This window comes from Lampetra fluviatilis, chromosome 56 (genome assembly GCF_964198595.1).
Source record: "Lampetra fluviatilis chromosome 56, kcLamFluv1.1, whole genome shotgun sequence".
In the NCBI taxonomy this organism is placed as follows: Eukaryota; Metazoa; Chordata; class Hyperoartia; order Petromyzontiformes; family Petromyzontidae; genus Lampetra; species Lampetra fluviatilis.
In genome coordinates, this window is record NC_136330.1 from 665,069 (window position 1) to 685,010 (window position 19,942).

At 50.9% G+C, this 19,942-nt stretch overlaps 1 protein-coding gene across 2 annotated transcripts in view; it reads left to right on the forward strand.

Annotated features, from left to right (window-relative positions):
- Window positions 1–19,942, forward strand: part of LOC144950051 (neuroligin-3-like) — a 267,381-nt gene that overhangs the window by 4,681 nt on the left and 242,758 nt on the right. The gene's annotated exons all lie outside the window — the stretch shown is intronic.

Genomic DNA, 19,942 nt, shown 5'->3' on the forward strand with positions numbered 1-19,942 from the left:
TACTGACACTCTCTGTGGTATATCTACTGACACTCTCTGTGGTAAATCTACTGACACTCTCTGTGGTAAATCTACTGACACTCTCTGTGGTAAATCTACTGACACTCTCTGTGGTAAATCTACTGACACTCTCTGTGGTAAATCTACTGACACTCTCTGTGGTAAATCTACTGACACTCTCTGTGGTAAATCTATTGACACTTTCTGTGGTAAATCTATTGACACTCTCTGTGGTAAATCTACTGACACTCTCTGTGGTAAATCTATTGACACTCTCTGTGGTAAATCTATTGACACTCTCTGTGGTAAATCTATTGACACTCTCTGTGGTAAATATACTGACACTCTCTGTGGTAAATCTATTGACACTCTCTGTGGTAAATCTACTGACACTCTCTGTGGTAAATCTATTGATACTCTCTGTGGTAAATCTATTGACACTCTCTGTGGTAAATCTATTGACACTCTCTGTGGTAAATCTACTGACACTCTCTGTGGTAAATCTACTGACACTCTCTGTGGTAAATCTATTGACACTCTCTGTGGTAAATCTATTGACACTTTCTGTGGTAAATCTACTGACACTCTCTGTGGTAAATCTATTGACACTCTATGTGGTAAATCTACTGACACTCTCTGTGGTAAATCTATTGACACTTTCTGTGGTAAATCTACTGACACTCTCTGTGGTAAATATACTGACACTCTCTGTGGTAAATCTACTGACACTCTCTGTGGTAAATCTACTGACACTCTCTGTGGTAAATCTATTGACACTCTCTGTGGTAAATCTATTGACACTCTCTGTGGTAAATCTATTGACACTCTCTGTGGTAAATCTATTGACACTCTCTGTGGTAAATCTATTGACACTCTCTGCGGTAAATCTACTGACACTCTCTGTGGTAAATCTACTGACACTCTCTGTGGTAAATCTACTGACACTCTCTGTGGTAAATCTACTGACACTCTCTGTGGTAAATCTATTGACACTCTCTGTGGTAAATCTATTGACACTCTCTGTGGTAAATCTACTGACACTCTCTGTGGTAAATCTACTGACACTCTCTGTGGTAAATCTACTGACACTCTCTGTGGTAAATCTACTGACACTCTCTGTGGTAAATCTACTGACACTCTCTGTGGTAAATCTACTGACACTCTCTGTGGTAAATCTATTGACACTCTCTGTGGTAAATCTATTGACACTCTCTGTGGTAAATCTATTGACACTCTCTGTGGTAAATCTACTGACACTCTCTGTGGTAAATCTACTGACACTCTCTGTGGTAAATCTACTGACACTCTCTGTGGTAAATCTATTGACACTCTCTGTGGTAAATCTACTGACACTCTCTGTGGTAAATCTACTGACACTCTCTGTGGTAAATCTACTGACACTCTCTGTGGTAAATCTACTGACACTCTCTGTGGTAAATCTACTGACACTCTCTGTGGTAAATCTACTGACACTCTCTGTGGTAAATCTACTGACACTCTCTGTGGTAAATCTATTGACACTCTCTGTGGTAAATCTACTGACACTCTCTGTGGTAAATCTACTGACACTCTCTGTGGTAAATCTACTGACACTCTCTGTGGTAAATCTATTGACACTCTCTGTGGTAAATCTACTGACACTCTCTGTGGTAAATCTACTGACACTCTCTGTGGTAAATCTACTGACACTCTCTGTGGTAAATCTACTGACACTCTCTGTGGTAAATCTACTGACACTCTCTGTGGTAAATCTACTGACACTCTCTGTGGTAAATCTACTGACACTCTCTGTGGTAAATCTACTGACACTCTCTGTGGTAAATCTACTGACACTCTCTGTGGTAAATCCGTTCACGCCGCGGAGTGGACTTGCGAGTTTAACACACGCGAGACACTCGCACACGTTGTTCCAGCTGCCGTGCCGGGAGATAGAATAATCTAACCGGTGACCTTTGCCTTGCAGATCCAACGTTAGTCCAGTGCGCCAACCATCACACACTGCACGACAGCGTCCCTTGTGCAAGTGTAGTGCATGAATGGAATACAACTCCTACCGAATGGAGAAAACAAAAATGGACTCCCACCGTGATGTGATTTATTTACATATTCAGCTATTTGTGTGCCCTTTTCCCCACTCACTCGCAATTATGTTCATTGCGGAACGACGCGGGCCTCGGTGATGCCGACGCTTGGCCGGCTCTCAGATAGCGCCAGGCCTCATTTCCATTTAGACTCCCCGTCCATTGTTCGACGGATGCCGTTCAAACGGCTGCGCGTTCCATGAAAAAAAGATCCTCCACATTCAGCACTTTTCACATTCATTTATTTTACCATGAATTTGACCTGCCAGTTTAAAAAGCTGGAGACGATCACGTAATTTATTTCCCTATTTTACGACGTTTATCGCTCGGTATTAGGGCCAAATCGTCCTAACCACGCGCAATCACATCGAACATTGGCAGCTAAGCGGGTTTTAGAGCCTGGCTAAGGACTTGGATGAGTAACTCCAAGGGCTTGCCAGGTGTTGTAGGCATGGGGGTCTGCGATGTGATGGGGCTAAGTGTCTCCTCTTCATAGAGCAGTGCGGCCTGGGGTTTCTTCTGGTTTTACGGGTTTTTCCCACACGAAACCAACTCTCTCGTCGCTCACGGACGTGGGCAAACATCCCAATGTGGCAGCACTCCCCTGCCAAGCGACTCCGCAGACGTCGCGAGATGACGTCACGCGCAATGACGTCACAGGGAAGCGAGGCGAGCACGTGGCTGGCCCCGAAAAGGCTGATCCTGAGAGAGATTTTATCGCCAAGGTTTGAGTGACGACCCTTTGACGACCAATTGGACCGGTTTTCTCTAGGGTCAGTCCCGAATAGCAAGACAGCTAACTTTACACTCGAGTTTAAATTAAACTGGAGAAGCTTGACGATTATCATGACTTCGCGTTACAGAGAGACAGACCGAGCTGGTGCACGAACGCTTTCAACTGTTGTTGGAAAGCGTTAAACATGTAGTGTGTGTTTCTTTATTAGTCCGTCCGGTGTGTTTTTGGTTAGCCCTTCTGGTGTTTTGGACCCTGAGAAGAATGTCCCGCTTACCCCCACTCCACCCCCCACCCCTAAAGCCAGCCCTTCAGCTCAGGACCCCTTCAGAGGCCAGGTGGCAGGGACCCCCAAGACCCCCTTAATCCGGCAGTGGGAACCCGGCTTTCTGTCGAGACGTGAAGCACCCCCATTGTGTGTTGACGATCTCTCACTTAGCTGCGCATAAAGCAAATTCTGAAAATGTGTGTTTTAAACCTCTTCGTCGCTGGCCGCGGTTATAAACCACAGCAGCGAAACCGACGAGTTCCTGGAGGCGGTCACTTTCAGTCTTGATTTGAAGTTTTCGTGACTGCAAGAATCCATACTCTTTGGTTCTTTCGGTAAAGTCACGTGGGTAGAAAATAAAAAATCAGTTTGCCACGCGTTGGAAGGAAGGCAATGCGCGGGGTAGCCGCGTAATTGACACGTGACCTCCACGGCGCTGCGGTTGTTCCGAGCGGCGCGGGGGCGACTTCGTGCCGGCGACCCGCGGTGGTTTGCCGAGTCGCGGTCGGAGCCTCTCGTCTCGAGCGCTTCGAACTCAATCCCGTCCCGATCGATACCTCCACCTTGTCCCCCGTACAGTCTGCGGCTGTGTGTGACACCGCCTTGAAATCAAGCTTCAGAAGTAAAAAAAAACATCTAACAACAACAATGCACATGTAAGACGCCCAGTTTCACTACCACAAACGTCGGAGAACGTGTGCTATGAAAAGGGATAATTGCCCGAAACGTCGCTTGTTATATATATAAAGTTTTCCATGTGTTGACAAGGAACGTGTTGGGTGTTGGGCACCGCTGCCAAGGCGGCGGCAGCAGCAGCAGGAGCAGCAGCAGCAGGAGCCGCTGTCGCTGCTTCGTCGCCGTGCGGATTGCAGCTCTGACTCGGCCCCCTTCTCGCTGGGAAATGCTGCCACTGTGTGGCCCATGGCGACAAAAGTTACTTCGCGTTTCCCAAACAATTTAACCACTTTGAAAACAAAACGCGTTCTCTAAAAGGTAAAGGTGCAGGCCTGCAATTGCTTGCTCACTCCACTGCTGATGGAAGGGGCCTCCACTATAGAGAGCCCTAGAAAGCTCTCCATAGTATTTGGCCTACTCTTCCATGCTGGTCTAACGTCATGGAGGATGCAGGAGTACCCACACTTGGCCCCACCACCACAGAACCCCCCGATCCACCGTGTGGCGTTACCCACGAGGACTGACGGGAGGCCAGAGGCGTTGGTGGGGGAGGGGAGGATTTAAGAAACTGCCGCGCCAGGAGATCGCCACAGGGACCTCTGAGTTGCATGTTAAGTGTGCAGGATTTAGTCGGCATCTAGATCCACATCCCGCTGTATAGAGACGGACAGACCTACATAGAGACTCGTGTGTTCACACAGACACCCATAGACTCACATAGAAACCCATGTGTTCACAGACATTCATAGACTCACATAGAGACCCGTGTGTTTACACAGACACCCATCGACTCACATAGAGACCCGTGTGTTCACACAGACACCCATCGACTCACATAGAGACCCGTGTGTTCACACATACACCCACAGACTCACGTAGAAACCCATGTGTTCACAGACATTCATGGACTCACATAGACACTCATGTGTTCATACAGACACCCATAGACTCACACCGAGGCCCATAGATTCTTGACTGCCTCTATAAAATGCATACGCACACCGTTTCCGTGAGGCATCCAGAGATGTGCTTTCGCATCTGGACGCTGTATAATCTGAGCTGGAGCACAATTGTAATGTAACTGCTTGCCGTGGGCGCGCGGGCTGCAAAGCAGTACAAAGTCGTGCTCGGAATTATATTGAGAGACACAGAAAGAGGAACACGTGGCTTAGAGAAGTGTTCAGAAAAGTGAGTGAGGCTTGGGCAGGACGCGTCGCGGCCAGGAGGGACGGTGTTTGGCGGCCAAGGGTAGTAGCGGAGTGGCAGCCGAGGGACGGGACGCATCTAAGGGAGAGTCCACCGAGGAGATTGAGCGATGAAATCAGCTCGCGTGCAGGATCGGCAGGCTTGTGAGAGATGGCGACGGCTTGGGCAGGCCCTCATCCAGCGGTGAATTGATCATCGGCTCGGTTGGCTACGTACGGTGGGAAGGAAGATCAACATCCTGTTCATGCATACAGGAGGGTGCTAGGTGCAGTGTGAATGGCCCAGGCCACATGTGAAGTGGTGCGACCCTGTGGCGCACCGCATTGTCCCAATGCGCTGCAGCGTGTGTGTCGCAGGTGGCCTGTTCTAGTAATGGGGTTAGTCCCTGCCGACCTATTGTCGACATGCCACTGTCAACAATCAATACACACCGCGCACAGCCACGTGCAGGGGAGTCCGCGAACCAGGTCTTGCGTCGTTCCTTCTCTTCTTGGTATTACTATTATTAGTAGTATTGTTAGGAGGGTTATGCCACGTGAGGTTATCTGTGTGGCTCGTGAGTCATACGCGCTGAGCCGCCACCGCTGAGATCCGGGATTCGAATCGTGGTTGCAGTCGCCGCCCGTAACCAGACCGGGTTCTGCTCGGTCACAAATGACTACACACGCACACGTACACAAAAACCCACCCCATCACATTCATTAGGAGTTTTCAATTAAGTTATATAAACTCCAGCTCGGGCAACTAAATTTTTTCGGATGAATTGACGTGTGACGGACACTCAGTTGCAGGGCCACGAAGTGCACGAGGTTGTCACCCTCGCGAGGTGAGACGTAGCTCCGTCACTTCCACTTCTGCGGCCGTTCCGTCTCACGCAGGGTGATGCGCTGCTCGCTGCGAAAGCTTCCTTGATGGAGGCGTCCTCGTCCCATGCGAAGCCGCTGGCAGCACACCTGGAATGATCTTGTGGAGGGAAAGGGGCACGGGGGGGAAGGGAAGGTAAATAACACACAAATGAGACTTTCAAAGGAGTACACAAAACACGTGTCAACAAATATTGCATGAACTATGGAATGTGACTATCCAGTTTTCTAATAAGTTCGCATTGCCATACTAAACACAATGTAGCCAATGTATGCTCGTGTTACAACGACGGCCAGCGGACAATGTGTAACTCGTACACACTTGGCTGTCGGTGCACGGTACACATCGTGGCAGCAGAGAACACGGCCCTTGTCAACACCGGCGCATCGGTGGGCTACGTATTTATTATTTTAGTAAACGGCGAATCGTGCGTGATAGACGTGCTCAAAGGTCACGCGCATAACTCAGAGGGGCCGTTAAGAAAACCGCGAATAACCCCGTGAAGTGGGCCTTAATGAGGCTTTAATATTCGTGTAAGTGCACACCATTTATTTAATCTGCGCGACCGTTAGCAAAGGTGAAATGTGCAGGCGGTGACAGTGGTAGGGCGATCTTTTTTAGTTTGTTTTTGCTCGTAGCGCTCGCAATGTTTAACCGTCGCTTTGAAAGCGAATTTAAGCGGTGTCTTCGGTCAGAACCAAGCGCCTTGTTTTGCGTTAATATCGCAACTCAGAAGATTACAAACGCTGCCATCAGCAGCCATTAAATCAGCCTTCGTAGTCGGGTCCCCAGGGGGGATAAAAACCGCACATCCGAGATACGGATTCGTCCAGAGACCATGACCCAGTCTTTTTGTGCCGTCGAGAGAAAATGGAGCTGTCGACGGTTTGTGCCACCACCCTTCTGCAGGAGCAGTTGAGGTTTACGAGCGAGTGAGACACTTTCTTTTGTCCTGAAGAAGACACGTTGGCCGAAACGTCGAGATATTTTATTTCCTCAAATCCCATTACAATTACTTGCAACGAATCTGTCATTCATTCTTCAAGGCCAACGAGGACAACATTCGTAAGTAAACGGAATAACAATAATGTTCGGTCACGAAAAAATGTATTGAACTACAGCAATTCCGCTTAAAGTGTTCAGGTTAACAGACGACATGTTCCAATCCCGGTCAGGTTTGCGCTGGTGGGTCCCTTTAACCTCCTTAGACACACGCCCGTGGCGTGGTGGCTCCCGTCGTGACTTTGTAGCCAAGGACACGGCAGCTGCTCGACCCGTGAGTTGTTTGAGACGCGCACGGATTTTGTGGGAGTCGTGAGCGCGTCGGGTGCCGTGCGTCTTCAAACGTCACGCTCCGGTAAGATGCTCGCACTCGGCCTGGGAACGTCCCTCGCTGTTGAGTTGAAGAATCCTCGTCCCAGGCCCCGTATCTGCAAGCGTGTTGCTTGGCCCTGGAGATGGGGGTCTCGTCATGGTGGATTGAATTGTTGTTTTGGATGTTCGGTGGCCGGGTCGATGATGGCAACGGTCGTGATTTCTCACCGAGCAGCGGTGGGCCCGCGTGAAGGCTGCCTTTAGCCACTCCACGTTCCGAGTTATGATCGTAAAAGAAGTTTCCATCCCGAGTAAGCAATCGGCACCACGAAACAAATACTCCAGTCGGTACTCTCACGCGTGAGTGCAACCGTTCGTGTTAGAGAACGGCGCACGGAAGCGGATGTCACAGAGCTACCTCTCAACCCCCGTGAAATGACCTCCGTTCCGCACAGTAGAGGGCAGCACTTTCCCACCAATTATGTCACAGAGAGCAAATGTTCATCGCCTGATGGTCAAAACCGATATATAGTTATTTTTTTTAAATTCTAGAGCTGGAGTTTAGACACATTAAGTGCAGAACCAAATTGAATTGTCGGGGTTTTTTGTTGGAGTGGTCATTCGTCACGGGGCTGATGCCATCAAATGACGACACTTGAAAACACGTTTTAATCACAGGTAGTGGCCGAAACATGGATCCGAACCCAGGGCCTCAGTGGTGCCTGGCTCAGCGTTTGACCTCTGAGCTACCCGGCTGGCTCTCAATTCAAATCTCACTGGAGCAAAGGCTGCATTCATTGATTGGTGGAGCGAGTTTAATTTCCAGCGCTCCAGGGAGGCGCGGACAATGTGCCCATGACACACGAAAGCCGAAAAGTCAGAGTGATTTCTTGCTGAGGAGCAGTGAGCCAAGGCTTTTATTGTTCCTGTTGCTTATCTTGTTTCATGTAACGTGATAAACATTGATTCTTTACCAGTCAATCCTGTAAAAATACAATTTCACGCGGGCAATTTTAATGTTTGAAAACATCCAGACATTTGCAGTTTATATATTTTCAAATCTGCGTGATTACGATACAATTAATCCGTTTGTCGTGTTGACTCACTGCTGGATGTAGCTCTGCTCCACCAATGCAGCGTCGCTCACACGGGCTCGTTGAGCCATACTCCACCACCTGCAGAGCCAGTGGTGGAAGTTCCACATTCCTATGGCGGCAGACACTTTCTCCATAACGACAACCACTGGCGACTTCTCCCCAACGTGGTAGTCGTTTGACCGACCCCCCCGGAATGATGGGCTGAATGACACATGAAGCGGAGCGTGGTTTCCAGCTGAGCTCCCCCCGGGACAAAGACGTGAAGTCCACACGCCGCTTACCACGGACGCCGATACGAAAGCGGGCGGCGAGCCCCCGGCTAACACCGTGCCGTGTGTTCATTGCTCAAATCTCTCTGCTTTCGACACTATTTTAGTTTGTTAAATCTCCGCACATCCTCGCGCCGCGTCATGATTAAATAGCGAACCGACAACGGCGGCGTTCGGTTCCACGGTAAATTAACGCTGCTGCAATTAAAATACCGCAGGCAGGGATTGTGTTCCCTGTATATATTTATATTTTTATTTCTTTACTATTATTCTGGAACCTTGGGAAGTGATTGCTTTGTGATTACCGCGGCCTTTGGCGCGTGTGGCTTCTCTGGCCCCATCCCTTCATCAGGCCGCACCGTTCATTATCCTTCTTGAGAGCAGCACCTATTTCACGAACGGCCATGCCTCCCAACAGCTGTTTACTGCTTTAAGCCCTCCACTGCTTCCCCCGGTTTTGTTTGTTAAAGACGCCGAATCCATCGTTACCGCCACCTTCTCTCCCTTGCCTCGCTTCGCTCCTATTTCATTTAGATCTTGTATCAAGAGCAATGTGTCGTGCCTCGCCGGCCATACACTGCCCGTTGGTTTAAGACAATGAACAGGCAGGCGATGCGCCCACTTCACATGGCCTCTCCCCGCACGAGAAACCCACGAGACGCATCACGTGGCCTCCTGGAGTGCTTCATCCCAACGGGGTGGGGTGAAGTTCTGGCACGGGGTGGGGGTGGCACGGGTTGGGGTGGGGGTGGCACGGGGTGGGGGTGGCACGGGTTGGGGTGGAGGCTGGCACGGGGTGGGGGTGGCACGGGTTGGGGTGGAGGCTGGCACGGGGTGGGGGTGGCACGGGTTGGGGTGGGGGTGGCACGGGGTGGGGGTGGCACGGGTTGGGGTGGAGGCTGGCACGGATTGGGGGTGGCACGGGTTGGGGTGGAGGCTGGCACGGGGTGGGGGTGGCACGGGTTGGGGTGGGGGTGGCACGGGTTGGGGTGGGGGTGGCACGGGGTGGGGGTGGCACGGGTTGGGGTGGAGGCTGGCACGGGGTGGCACGGGTTGGGGTGGGGGTGGCACGGGTTGGGGTGGGGGTGGCACGGGGTGGGGGTGGCACGGGTTGGGGTGGAGGCTGGCACGGGGTGGGGGTGGCACGGGTTGGGGTGGGGGTGGCACGGGTTGGGGTGGGGGTGGCACGGGGTGGGGGTGGCACGGGTTGGGGTGGGGGTTGCACGGGGTGGGGGTGGAACGGGGTGGGGTGGGAGTGCGGCCTGTGGGGGAGGGGAGAGTTGACCGAGCGCAAGGGACTGTGCGGCTCAGAAACACCGCGGTCATGAGCGACAAACGTGAAAGGGAACTGATCATTACAATTGCGCAAAGCAGCACCACAGAGATGCATGCTCGGAATTAGACTGACAGATAGAGAGAGGAACGCGCGGATCAGAGAAACGCACCTCCGATTAGCACGGTTGGCTACGTATGGTGGAGACAGAGTTCTACATACAACCAGACGCAGTAGTAACGTGAAGGTGAAATCCCGTCCTAAATGTGAAGCTGAGCGGGGCTTGTACAGGGCGCGTTGGGGCTCACAGGGTCGATGACCAATCAGAGAGCGGAGTGGCGGCTGAGCAATGGAACGCGTCCGGGAGGGGACCCAACGATGGAATACGATTACTCATCGTGAGGCCGCCACAGATGATAACAGCTTTGGGTGGGCCTTCATCCAGCAGTGGACTGATCGTGGCCGATGATGATGATGATGGTGACGGATTATTGCGCAGGGCAGCAGCATCGTGCGGGATCGGAAGATCAGAGCTAAACATTCCTCTGTGGTTCATCTTCTTGGTTCTTTCGGTAAAGTCACGTAGAAGGGAAATAATAAAATAATAAAAATAAAACATAATAAAATTCAGACGCTGTCTTTCCGACATACCTGTTCTTCACCTGAGGACGGCTGCTTGCGTTGTGGCCGAAACGTCGTGAGAATTGTATTTTATTATGTTTTATTTTTATTACTTTATTATTTCCCTTCTACGTGACTTTACCGAAAGAATCAAGAAGATGAATCCCTGCGGTCACGAAAGCTTTAAATCGAAAAATGCCTCTGCGGGTTGAGCGGGCGGTCGGCGCGTCTTCTCGGGGGCTCTCAGGCGAGAGATCGCCCCGGGGGTGGCGCGGCAGGGCGCCCGCACGAGCCCCGCTCGCTGGAGTGCGGCCCACTCTCGGTGGGGGCAGAGCGGGAATAACAACAACAACAACCACCACCACCACCACAACAACATTGCACGAGTTGGCAGCGCCCAGCGGGAGATGAGTTTGTGAACATGGGACGTGCGCTCCTCCTGTAGCGCGGCGGGGGTCGCTGCAGTGGCCCAGTGAGCGAGAGGGTTCGGGCCATGGCCACAGAAGCAAGGCTGTCCGCACCTCCGATTAGCCACGGTTGGCTACGTAGGGTGCGAAAGAAGTTCAACATGCATACATAAACACCGGGAGGTGGGAACGGGCCGAGCGTGCCGGAGCGCCGTGCGTGCTGGCAGTGGACATTTGACGCCGACTGTCCCCACCCAGAAGTCGACATGGGTCCACCACGGTTACTCGATCAGCAGGTCGCCTACGGTGGGTAAAGTGTGGGCACTCGCATCTCTCTCAAGACGTCTCATCAGCGGAGAAAAGTAGTTCAAATAGACATAGCCTGGTTGCAATGTGACGTGACGCTGGACTGACGATAGTGAACTGTTACCTTCTTGCAATGTGGCAGTGTTCAGGAGCTAGATGCTAAAGTCGAGGTCTGTTAGCCACGGGGGAGCTTCAGCAGAGAGACAGAGTTCGTGTCGTGTTGCTGTTCCTCCTCCTCCATTGAATGAGCGCAGCTTCCTGCGGGTTTACTGCGCGGTCCACAGTTTGGGTTGCATGGCCACGGTCGCACTGTGGAGTGTCTTTGATGTTCCATTCGTGGAGGAGATGTGCGCATCGGCCTGCTGTTGATGTCGCCCTGCGGTCGATAATCCCATCAGCGGAGTCTTCGAGGAGGAGGAGGAAGAAGAGGAGGAAAGTCAAAGCGAGGAGCAAGTGCGATGTTTGGTTCTCGGCTGCGGAGTTCATTGTGGACGGCCGCGTTGTTCCACTTCTGTTCGCCAGCGTTTTTCTGGCAGCAGCAGCAGCAGCAGCGGCAGCGGCAGCGGCAGCGGCAGCGGCAGCGGCAGCGGCAGCAGCAGCAGCAGCAGCAGCAGCAGCGGCAGCGGCAGCAGCAGCAGCAGCAGCAGCGCGATCCCAGAAGGAGGTCGCGACTTGAGTCGGCGGCGAGGAACCTTGTCGAGGTCTTGGTCGATGATGGCCGTCGTTGGCAAGACAATCGTGACCAGCCTCTAGTGGAGGTCCTTCCGACAGCAGTGGCATGAGCAAGACATTGCAAGGCTGCGCTTTAACTCTTTTTTACAGGCAGCAAGCAATTATCATGATTAGGAATCCGCCCGGCTATCTTCGGGACAGGAGAAGGTTCGGTTTTGAGAATGATTGCTTTGCCTGTATCATTTGACATCGGTTTTTTTGCCTCCCGTGCGTCTAATTAAGTTGCCTTCAATTTGAGGTAAAAGTTCCGGGACTGCATTAGCGACGGCGCGCGAGCGCAGAGCAATGGATCGCGCCACTCTAATAATTACGTCTCTGCTTTTTAAGACGACGATATGCAGGGATAGTGCCCGCATCCATGAGCCCCGCTTCTTGTAAGTCGTACACCGCTGGTGCTCTGCGTAATTGTACCCAAGGAACGCCTCTCTGAGCTTCGAGGCCGCCCGCCGGTCGAGAGGCGCTCGCTGGAGCTCCCTGGGGTGGAGGGGCCTCCGCCGGCAGTGACGCGAGAAAGCCAGTGCAGGGCTGCGCCTTTATCCTGTTACCGCATTGAACGTCGCTTCCCGTGGTGCTGATTTGCAAGATCAAGGTCCGGCACCTTTACGCAATTCAAAAGTTAAAACCGCGAAATCTGAGCGCTCGGAGAAAACGGAGTCATCGTCTTCTTCGCACGACTAATGTTGGTGCGGAGCAACAGCGGCGACTTTACGTTGACGGGGTGAGCCGGCTGATGGCGGAGTCAGGAGTAGCGCAGTGGTGATGCCTCCTCCGTCGTGGTTGTGAATCGGGCATCGAGTCTGCATTGAGGTGTTCCCATGGTTCTATTTTGTTCAACTGGTTAGGCAGGAAGTCTAAAGTCTAAATTAAATATACACGAGTATTGGCATTTTAAATAATAATAATAATACTTTGAGGCTCGTTGTCCATCCATTGCTGGATGAAGCCTCTTGATGCCATGTCAGTCATGTTTGACCATACTTCACCACGCTGGTCAGTGCGGGTTGGCGAAGCGGGGGGCGCAGGACTGATTGTGAAATCGCTCGCCACTTGTGTTTGTCGCGGCTGGGAATCGAACTTAATTCGCACGGCTCATATCGCAGCGGTGTTAACCACTGCGCCACCGTTCCCCCGCCCACACTGTCATTTCGTGTCCTGACAATGGGAATCAATTACCGGCGGAACCGTGTCCGCTGCCGCACATCGCGATTGATAGCGGGGTTTTAAAAATCATCACGTAGCAGTTAGGCTCAGCGTCTGGGATGAAATCTCTAATTTAATTTTGACAAAAGTCAAAGAGCGTGGAACGCACTCGTGAATAGCACGGGCGTCATTACTCGGGGAGATTTTAATTTGTACGCCTCTTGCCGCCTAGGGAGAAGCGATCGGCCCCCTTCTTCACCGCGCCGTCGACACCGGCACGGGGGCATTCACGTTTCGCTCGTTGTCGGGGACGGACACGGCGTCTCCCGCCGTGTCCGCCGGATCGAGAGACAGCGCGCCGACCTCATTAGCGGACTCCGCGCCGCGTGCCGAGAGCGGCAGCCGTCGAGGCCGCGTGTGAAGTTCAGGAATTACTGTCCAGGGGAGCGCGCGATCCTGAGAACAATCACTGCACTCCACTGGCAGTGTCTGTTCGGCTCTGTCCGGACGAGTTCTGATTGTCGGGACGTTCTGTGTGACGATATTTCGGACTTGATTTGTCCGATTGTTTCGTTTTGTTGATATGGACGTTGGTTTTGTTTTTTTTTACGTGAAATTAGTGGATGAGGTTGGACCGGTTATTTGACCATACTTCACCACACTGGTCAGTGCAGGTTGGCTGCAGGCGGGGAGCGTATATGTGGGAGCACAGAAGTACGGTACACTAAAGGATTGTGCCCCACAGCAGCAACGGCAACTTGTTGCGCACGACGATCGCCCATCCAAGCACTCTCCAAGCTCAGCCGTGCTGAGATTACTACGTTTCACACGATTAGGTGCATTCTGGTCTATTATGAATGGGGAAGTTACTTTCTCCAAAGCAGAACTGTGTCACGCAACATTTATGGACGTTTAAGATATTTAATATTTAATCAGCGCGAATTTCACCCAATTAAAGAGTTCGGTTTCTATTCGGGTCTTGGTTAGGTTACACGACTTCAACATAATGATTATAGTCACCGAAGATAATTAAGATGCACGTGAAGACTGCATGAGGATATTCAAAACACGTCACCAACGTGCAGCGAGACACGTGATGCGTAACTGCCCGTTGTGGGTCCTCGGGAGGCCGTTTGACCATACTTCACCACGCTGGTTAGCAAACGTATTGACAATATATTTTGAAGCCACATTAATTAAGCATTCAAGATTTGACTTGCAATCAACACTAGACTAAACATGTACTGTACTCTCTAATACCTTTACTGATTGTGTTTCATACCATAACCCGTTTACATTCGTAAGGCACGTGTGTATGTTGAACTTCTTTCGCACCCTACGTAGCCAACCGTGCTAATCTGAGGCGCGGGGAAGGACGGCAAACTAAACACAAAAAGCAGTTCTAAAGAAATGACTTCGTCAATCTAGATGATGATTTAACAAAGCATCGCTCCAGTGGTTCCGGATGTCGGAAGAAAGATCGTTCCAGAAGGCAGCAGACGCGCATCTGAAAGCGCCACGTGACGCAGTGACCGTCGTAGACAATAACAGTGTTGTTGCTGCTGCTGCTGCTGCGATGACCGGGGGAGTTCGCGTGATGATGGGTTATGCTCCTTGATGAGATCAGCGAGGTATTGTGGTTCACTTGTGGCAAGCACGTTGTGTGTAATATGCGCGGCCTTATAACAATGGATTCGTTCGGCAACCGGTTAAATGGGATTGGCGGATCGGTTTGAAGCCTGGGCAAACTTCTAACGTGGAAGTTGGGTGGTGTAGAGGCCGACTGAAGAGAGGATGGAGGGTTATAGTTGAGTGTTTGGCATTCTAATTACACCAGGATGATCTACCCCTCCTCCCCCCCCCAAAAAAAATAAGCTAATTATGAATCAAGATATTGGTCGTGTAAATTAGCACTCGCGTTCCAACGCAGCAGGCACAGAGAGGACGTACAGCTGTTAGATCCTTACACCAGTCGTGGTTACACGTGTCACAAGAGCTGCTGCTGCCTTCTTAATGAACAGTCTAAGTCATTAACACTTGTGTGCAGTATGTATACACTATACGCGGAAATAACGGTAATTCCAGTTATACGCATAACTCCCATAATTAGACGACTTAAAACAATTATCCGAATTGCGCAGCACAATATGAAGAGATGGCTTTTTTATTTCATGACATTGTCAAATTACACTTCTAACTGTGTAGACCGAAAATTTAAATGGGCAAATATAGCGAAGTTGTTCAATTATGATCACCACGCGCTCTTGCCATCATCGCCATCTTCAACTTCACGTTGCTCAGCAGCCACTGGCTGTGCAGACAGCCGCGGATCCAAGTGCACCGTACCACGTGCTCACAAGAACCAATCTCCCCACAATGCAATGCGTCGGCAACGTTTTATAAATGTTGCGTTTGGTATAGCTGGGTTTCGATTTTCTTGACCTGAGGACGGCTGCTTGCGTTGTGGCCGAAACCTCGTGAGAATTATTTTATTATGTTTTATTTTTATTATTTTATTACTTCCCTTCTACGTGACTTTACCGAAAGAACCAAGAAGATAGCTGGGTTTGTTATTTAGCAGGAATACTTTGTGATTATTGAAGGGGTTGTCCGTTACTCAGGAGTTACGAATAGGTGACTATTCATATGCCCATTAAAAAAAAACTGGACATGAGTAAACATGTTTCACGAATGTCATTCTCATCAGGCCCATGGTGTAAACAAGTTCCGTCTCCAACTCGTATCATCCACTCCGTCTTCTGGCCTCTCGATGTGCTATGAAAAAGGGTAATTGTCCGAAACGTCGCCTATTTCGCGTATATTTTTTCTCTTATTCCCACAGTGTTATTGATGAATGCACCGAGTTTGTATCTTCTTTAGCCACGATCTATTTACTGCTGCGTGAAGGCCTCGAGAAGCACCATCAGGCATTAACAAGAGTGCATCTCTCGCCTTGGTTGGCTCTGTTGGGTGGCAGTGAAATTATGACGTCATGCCTCTACGATCTAACCCCAACATGAACTAATTCTGGATCACTCCACTTCTCGGCCGCGCCTCCCTCCTTTGGCTACCATTCCGTTGCCAGTCTCATCCCATGGGCCGTCATTCCTTCGCGTGACGAGTCCTGTACGGACGCGTGGGAGGGAAAGCAATGACTCGAGATCAATGGAAGCTCCAGATCGTCAGATGTCCATCGCTGGCTTCACACTGTGACCACCTTCCTAATGACCCCAGGGTCACAAGAGTTTTCTCGCTCCGAGTTTTGTTGCATCCTTTTGTCCAAATTAAAACCTTGAAACTTTTTCAATTTTACATAATTTATAGGGGTCTCATACGTGGTCACTATAATATATATAAAGTCTCGGCACATCAGTACAAAGTTAGCGGTGAGCCTAATATATATATATTTTTACCTAAAAATGTACTTCATTTTCTGGGTCATAGACAGGGTGACCTAAAATGTAATTTTCAGAGAAGTCCTCTGTGTATGTAAAGCGATAAACTTTACACAGAAGTAAACTTTTGGCACACGAAACTTTAATTCGTCTTGGCCAAAATAATTCTCCCTGATGTGTCGTGGAGATTGCTTATTTTTTATGTTAAAATTCACAGCACAAGTCGGATTAATTTCAAGGCAGTGTACAAAAGGGTGGGGCATGTGCATCTCAGCCAGAGGCGGCTTGAGCATTGTATGGAGTGTCACCCGCTCAGCATGTGCAACAACAGCCGCCATTCAGCGCTAAGTTGTGCCAGGCTATGTGCACCTTGGGGCCACGTGAAGTGTCAAAGACTCGCGGCTGGCAGGAGGTCACGGGGCAGACCCCGATGCCACAGGTTGACTGAGATGGCTGGCAGATGCTGCATTGTGTCTGCACGGCGCTCAGCTCGTTGCTGTGAGCATTTCTCCTCTGCATTCCGTTGTTGTTGGAGCGCGACTGCCTACAACTGCCCAGTAGCATTTTTCAAGAGGCACCTCCACTGAGGCCTATCTTGACACCGATGGTACCGGTCATCGAAATGTCCAATCAGTTGCACGTCCTTCTGTGCCACATCACTCCATCTCTTCTCTAGCTGGTGCCTCGCCCGTTTAGTCCCCTCAATCCGGCCAAATAGAAGCTGCTTGGGCATGCGGTGGCTGGGCATGCGGGATACATGACCCAGCCAAACGCAGCCTCGCTTGCCGGAGGAGCTCACTGATGGGACTTTGTCCAGATCTTTCTAGGACCTATAAGCTCCTCACACTGTAATCCAATCTGGTTAAACATAGGATGGATCGTAGGCATGCACACACACAGGAATGAACACATATGCATGACATGTGTCATACAACTCATCTCTACCCTGTGGTACCAGGGAAGATAGGACATTTATATTCTGACTAAAACTAGCATTCTGTCTGGGATATCGGTTGCGTAACTAATTGATTACTCTACCAATTAATTATCGGTTTTATTACTCGACAAATTGGATTACAGGAGAATAGTTGCAAAAAAAGTCTGACCTCTCTTCCCACGTGTGCCGCTGGACGGGAGGTCACGGACGGGGCTTGGTGATGCCATCGAATAAAGTAATCGATAATTATTTTTCATCCGGTTAATCGACTAGATCAACGAATCGCAACATAAAAACCGATGCAGACGGCTGATAACCCAGCACTGGTTGGTGGCTTGACAGGTCAGAGGTTTCCCCTCTACATCCATTGCTGGCTAATTCTGGAAACTCGGCATTCAGAGTTTTGCCAGCGGGCTCTCGCGGGGCCAATTTAAGTTCGAAAGTCTTTTTTTAACACTTTATTTGTACCAGCTATAAATGTTTAGTGCCTGGGACAGAGCAGAAATCAATACGGCTTCAGGCAGCAACAACTTTTAGCAATGCAGATGTATGAACACGGCCAAAACGAGTGTGGACTATTCGATAACCGCCCCCATTCCAAGTGGCGATCGCATCGCTCGATGCCATTGGCCACGCAGAGAGAAATAGGAGCCACTGAAAGTGGCTGCCAGGTCAGGCGGCACCTACAAGCGAACAACTCAACTCGTTCATGGGTAAAACACGGTGGCATTCACGTACATATATAATAGGTGCCGGTTCTGGCAGTGACCCTTCGTAGCGCTTGAAGCATGAATGAGGGACATTTCACGAAACGTGACGTGTTATATGGAGAGTTTGTATTTGAAGACTACAGTGTTATTGAGGAAAGTTTTGAGGTTTGTTTTACTTGTTAATTGTGCTGAGCTGGCTGACTGGGGAAATCGTTATTATGTTTAAGTGTTTTATTTAAAGTCAGAGTTTTTTGTTTTTTTCTAGATGATGGATTTTGTTTTCCTTCTAAATCTGCACGTAATTTGCCTATCAGTCGAGGCACTTTTATTCCCCAATCTCGGACACGTAAAACAAATCAACGATAACAAACGCCACGTGTCCCCACCTCTGCACGAAACGCAGTTGCGTCTGACGAGCACTCTCGTGCCCCGCCAATTATCTGGCGTCTTGGGAAACGTTCAGCGCGTTCAGTCGCTCCGTAAATCCACGCCGAGTGTCGTCTCGTATTGAGGATCGCATCGCAACGATGCCATTTGCTTGGCATTGGAAACGCGCCGCGACGTGACGAGGGAGCCGCGTGTCAGACGCGGCTCTGCCGCTGTGATAGATTATACGGAGACGTCCCCAAGGCGCCTCGGAGCCGCGACTGCCGAGGGTGACATTTAGACGGCATAGGCCGCGGGTGTACGAATCAAGGGGGCAGGCATCCCGACACGCGTCCTGCGACGTAGAGCCACAGCACACTGCACGGAGCGAGCACCGCTGGTCTCGCCATCGCAACCGCTCTCCTCGTCCGCCACCCCACCACGAGGCTGCGCCTCAAAGGCCGCTGCTGGGGTTAGGCGCTGGCTCCTCACCACCGCCTGGCTGCTGCTGCTGATGATGCTGTTGATGATGGTGATGATGATGGTGATGATGGTGATGCTGATGCTGCTGATGCTGCTGATGATGGTGATGCTGCTGATGCTGCTGATAATGCTGCTGCTCATGCTGCTGCTGATGCTGCTGCTCATGCTGCTGCTGATGCTGCTGCTGATGCTGCTGAGTCGTTCTCTCTCTCTCTCTCTGAGTCGTCCTCTCTCTCTGAGTCGTCCTCTCTCTCTGAGTCGTTCTCTCTCTCTCTCTGAGTCGTCCTCTCTCTCTCCCTGAGTCGTTCTCTCTCTCGGAGTTGTCCTCTTTCTCTCTCTCTCTGTCTGCGGTGGCGGCACTGCGTTACAAGTTCACACCATTGTTACGTCTAACCCACGTGTTCCGCATTCCGCCTCTGAATGTGATGCCCGGCATGCGTCTCTGCACACTTCTCTGCACACTTGTCGGCTCTTGCTCCACGGCGGTGTTCCTCACTGCAAGCCCCACGGCCCACTGGCGGCCCCGAGGGGCCTTCAGTCCCTGACGTGCGGCCCCCAACAAAATACACGGAGTGAAAACACCCCAATCATCATCATCATCGTGCTGCTGGCAAACCCCCAATGGTTTACAATGTGTGGCGGCCCTCACACTGATGATGTCTCATTGGAGAAAGTTCCCCCCCCCCCCTCTGTAAACGAGTGAGGAACACTGGGCTCGTGAAGATTCATCGCCAATGGCTCCTTTTCCGACTCGCGTGTCATCGTCGACCAATGATCTTTCGTCGAATCGTCCCAACTCGAACGGAAGCAATGATTGAGTCTCCTGCACACCGGTGTCCACCTCACCCACCGCCGTCGTTGTTGTTGTCGTCGTTGTTGTTGTTGTTGTTGTTACCTTCCCGAGCACCGCCGCTCAATCTCGCCCAAGGCTGCATCTCTCGGCTTGCAAGCGGCCTTGGCTTCGCCCGGAGATTGTGGATGAGCCACGTGGGCGGTGGCCATCGCTCAGCGCGGTGGCAACGGCTCCGCTACGGCGCCGCGGTCGCGGTGTTTAACCGCGTTACG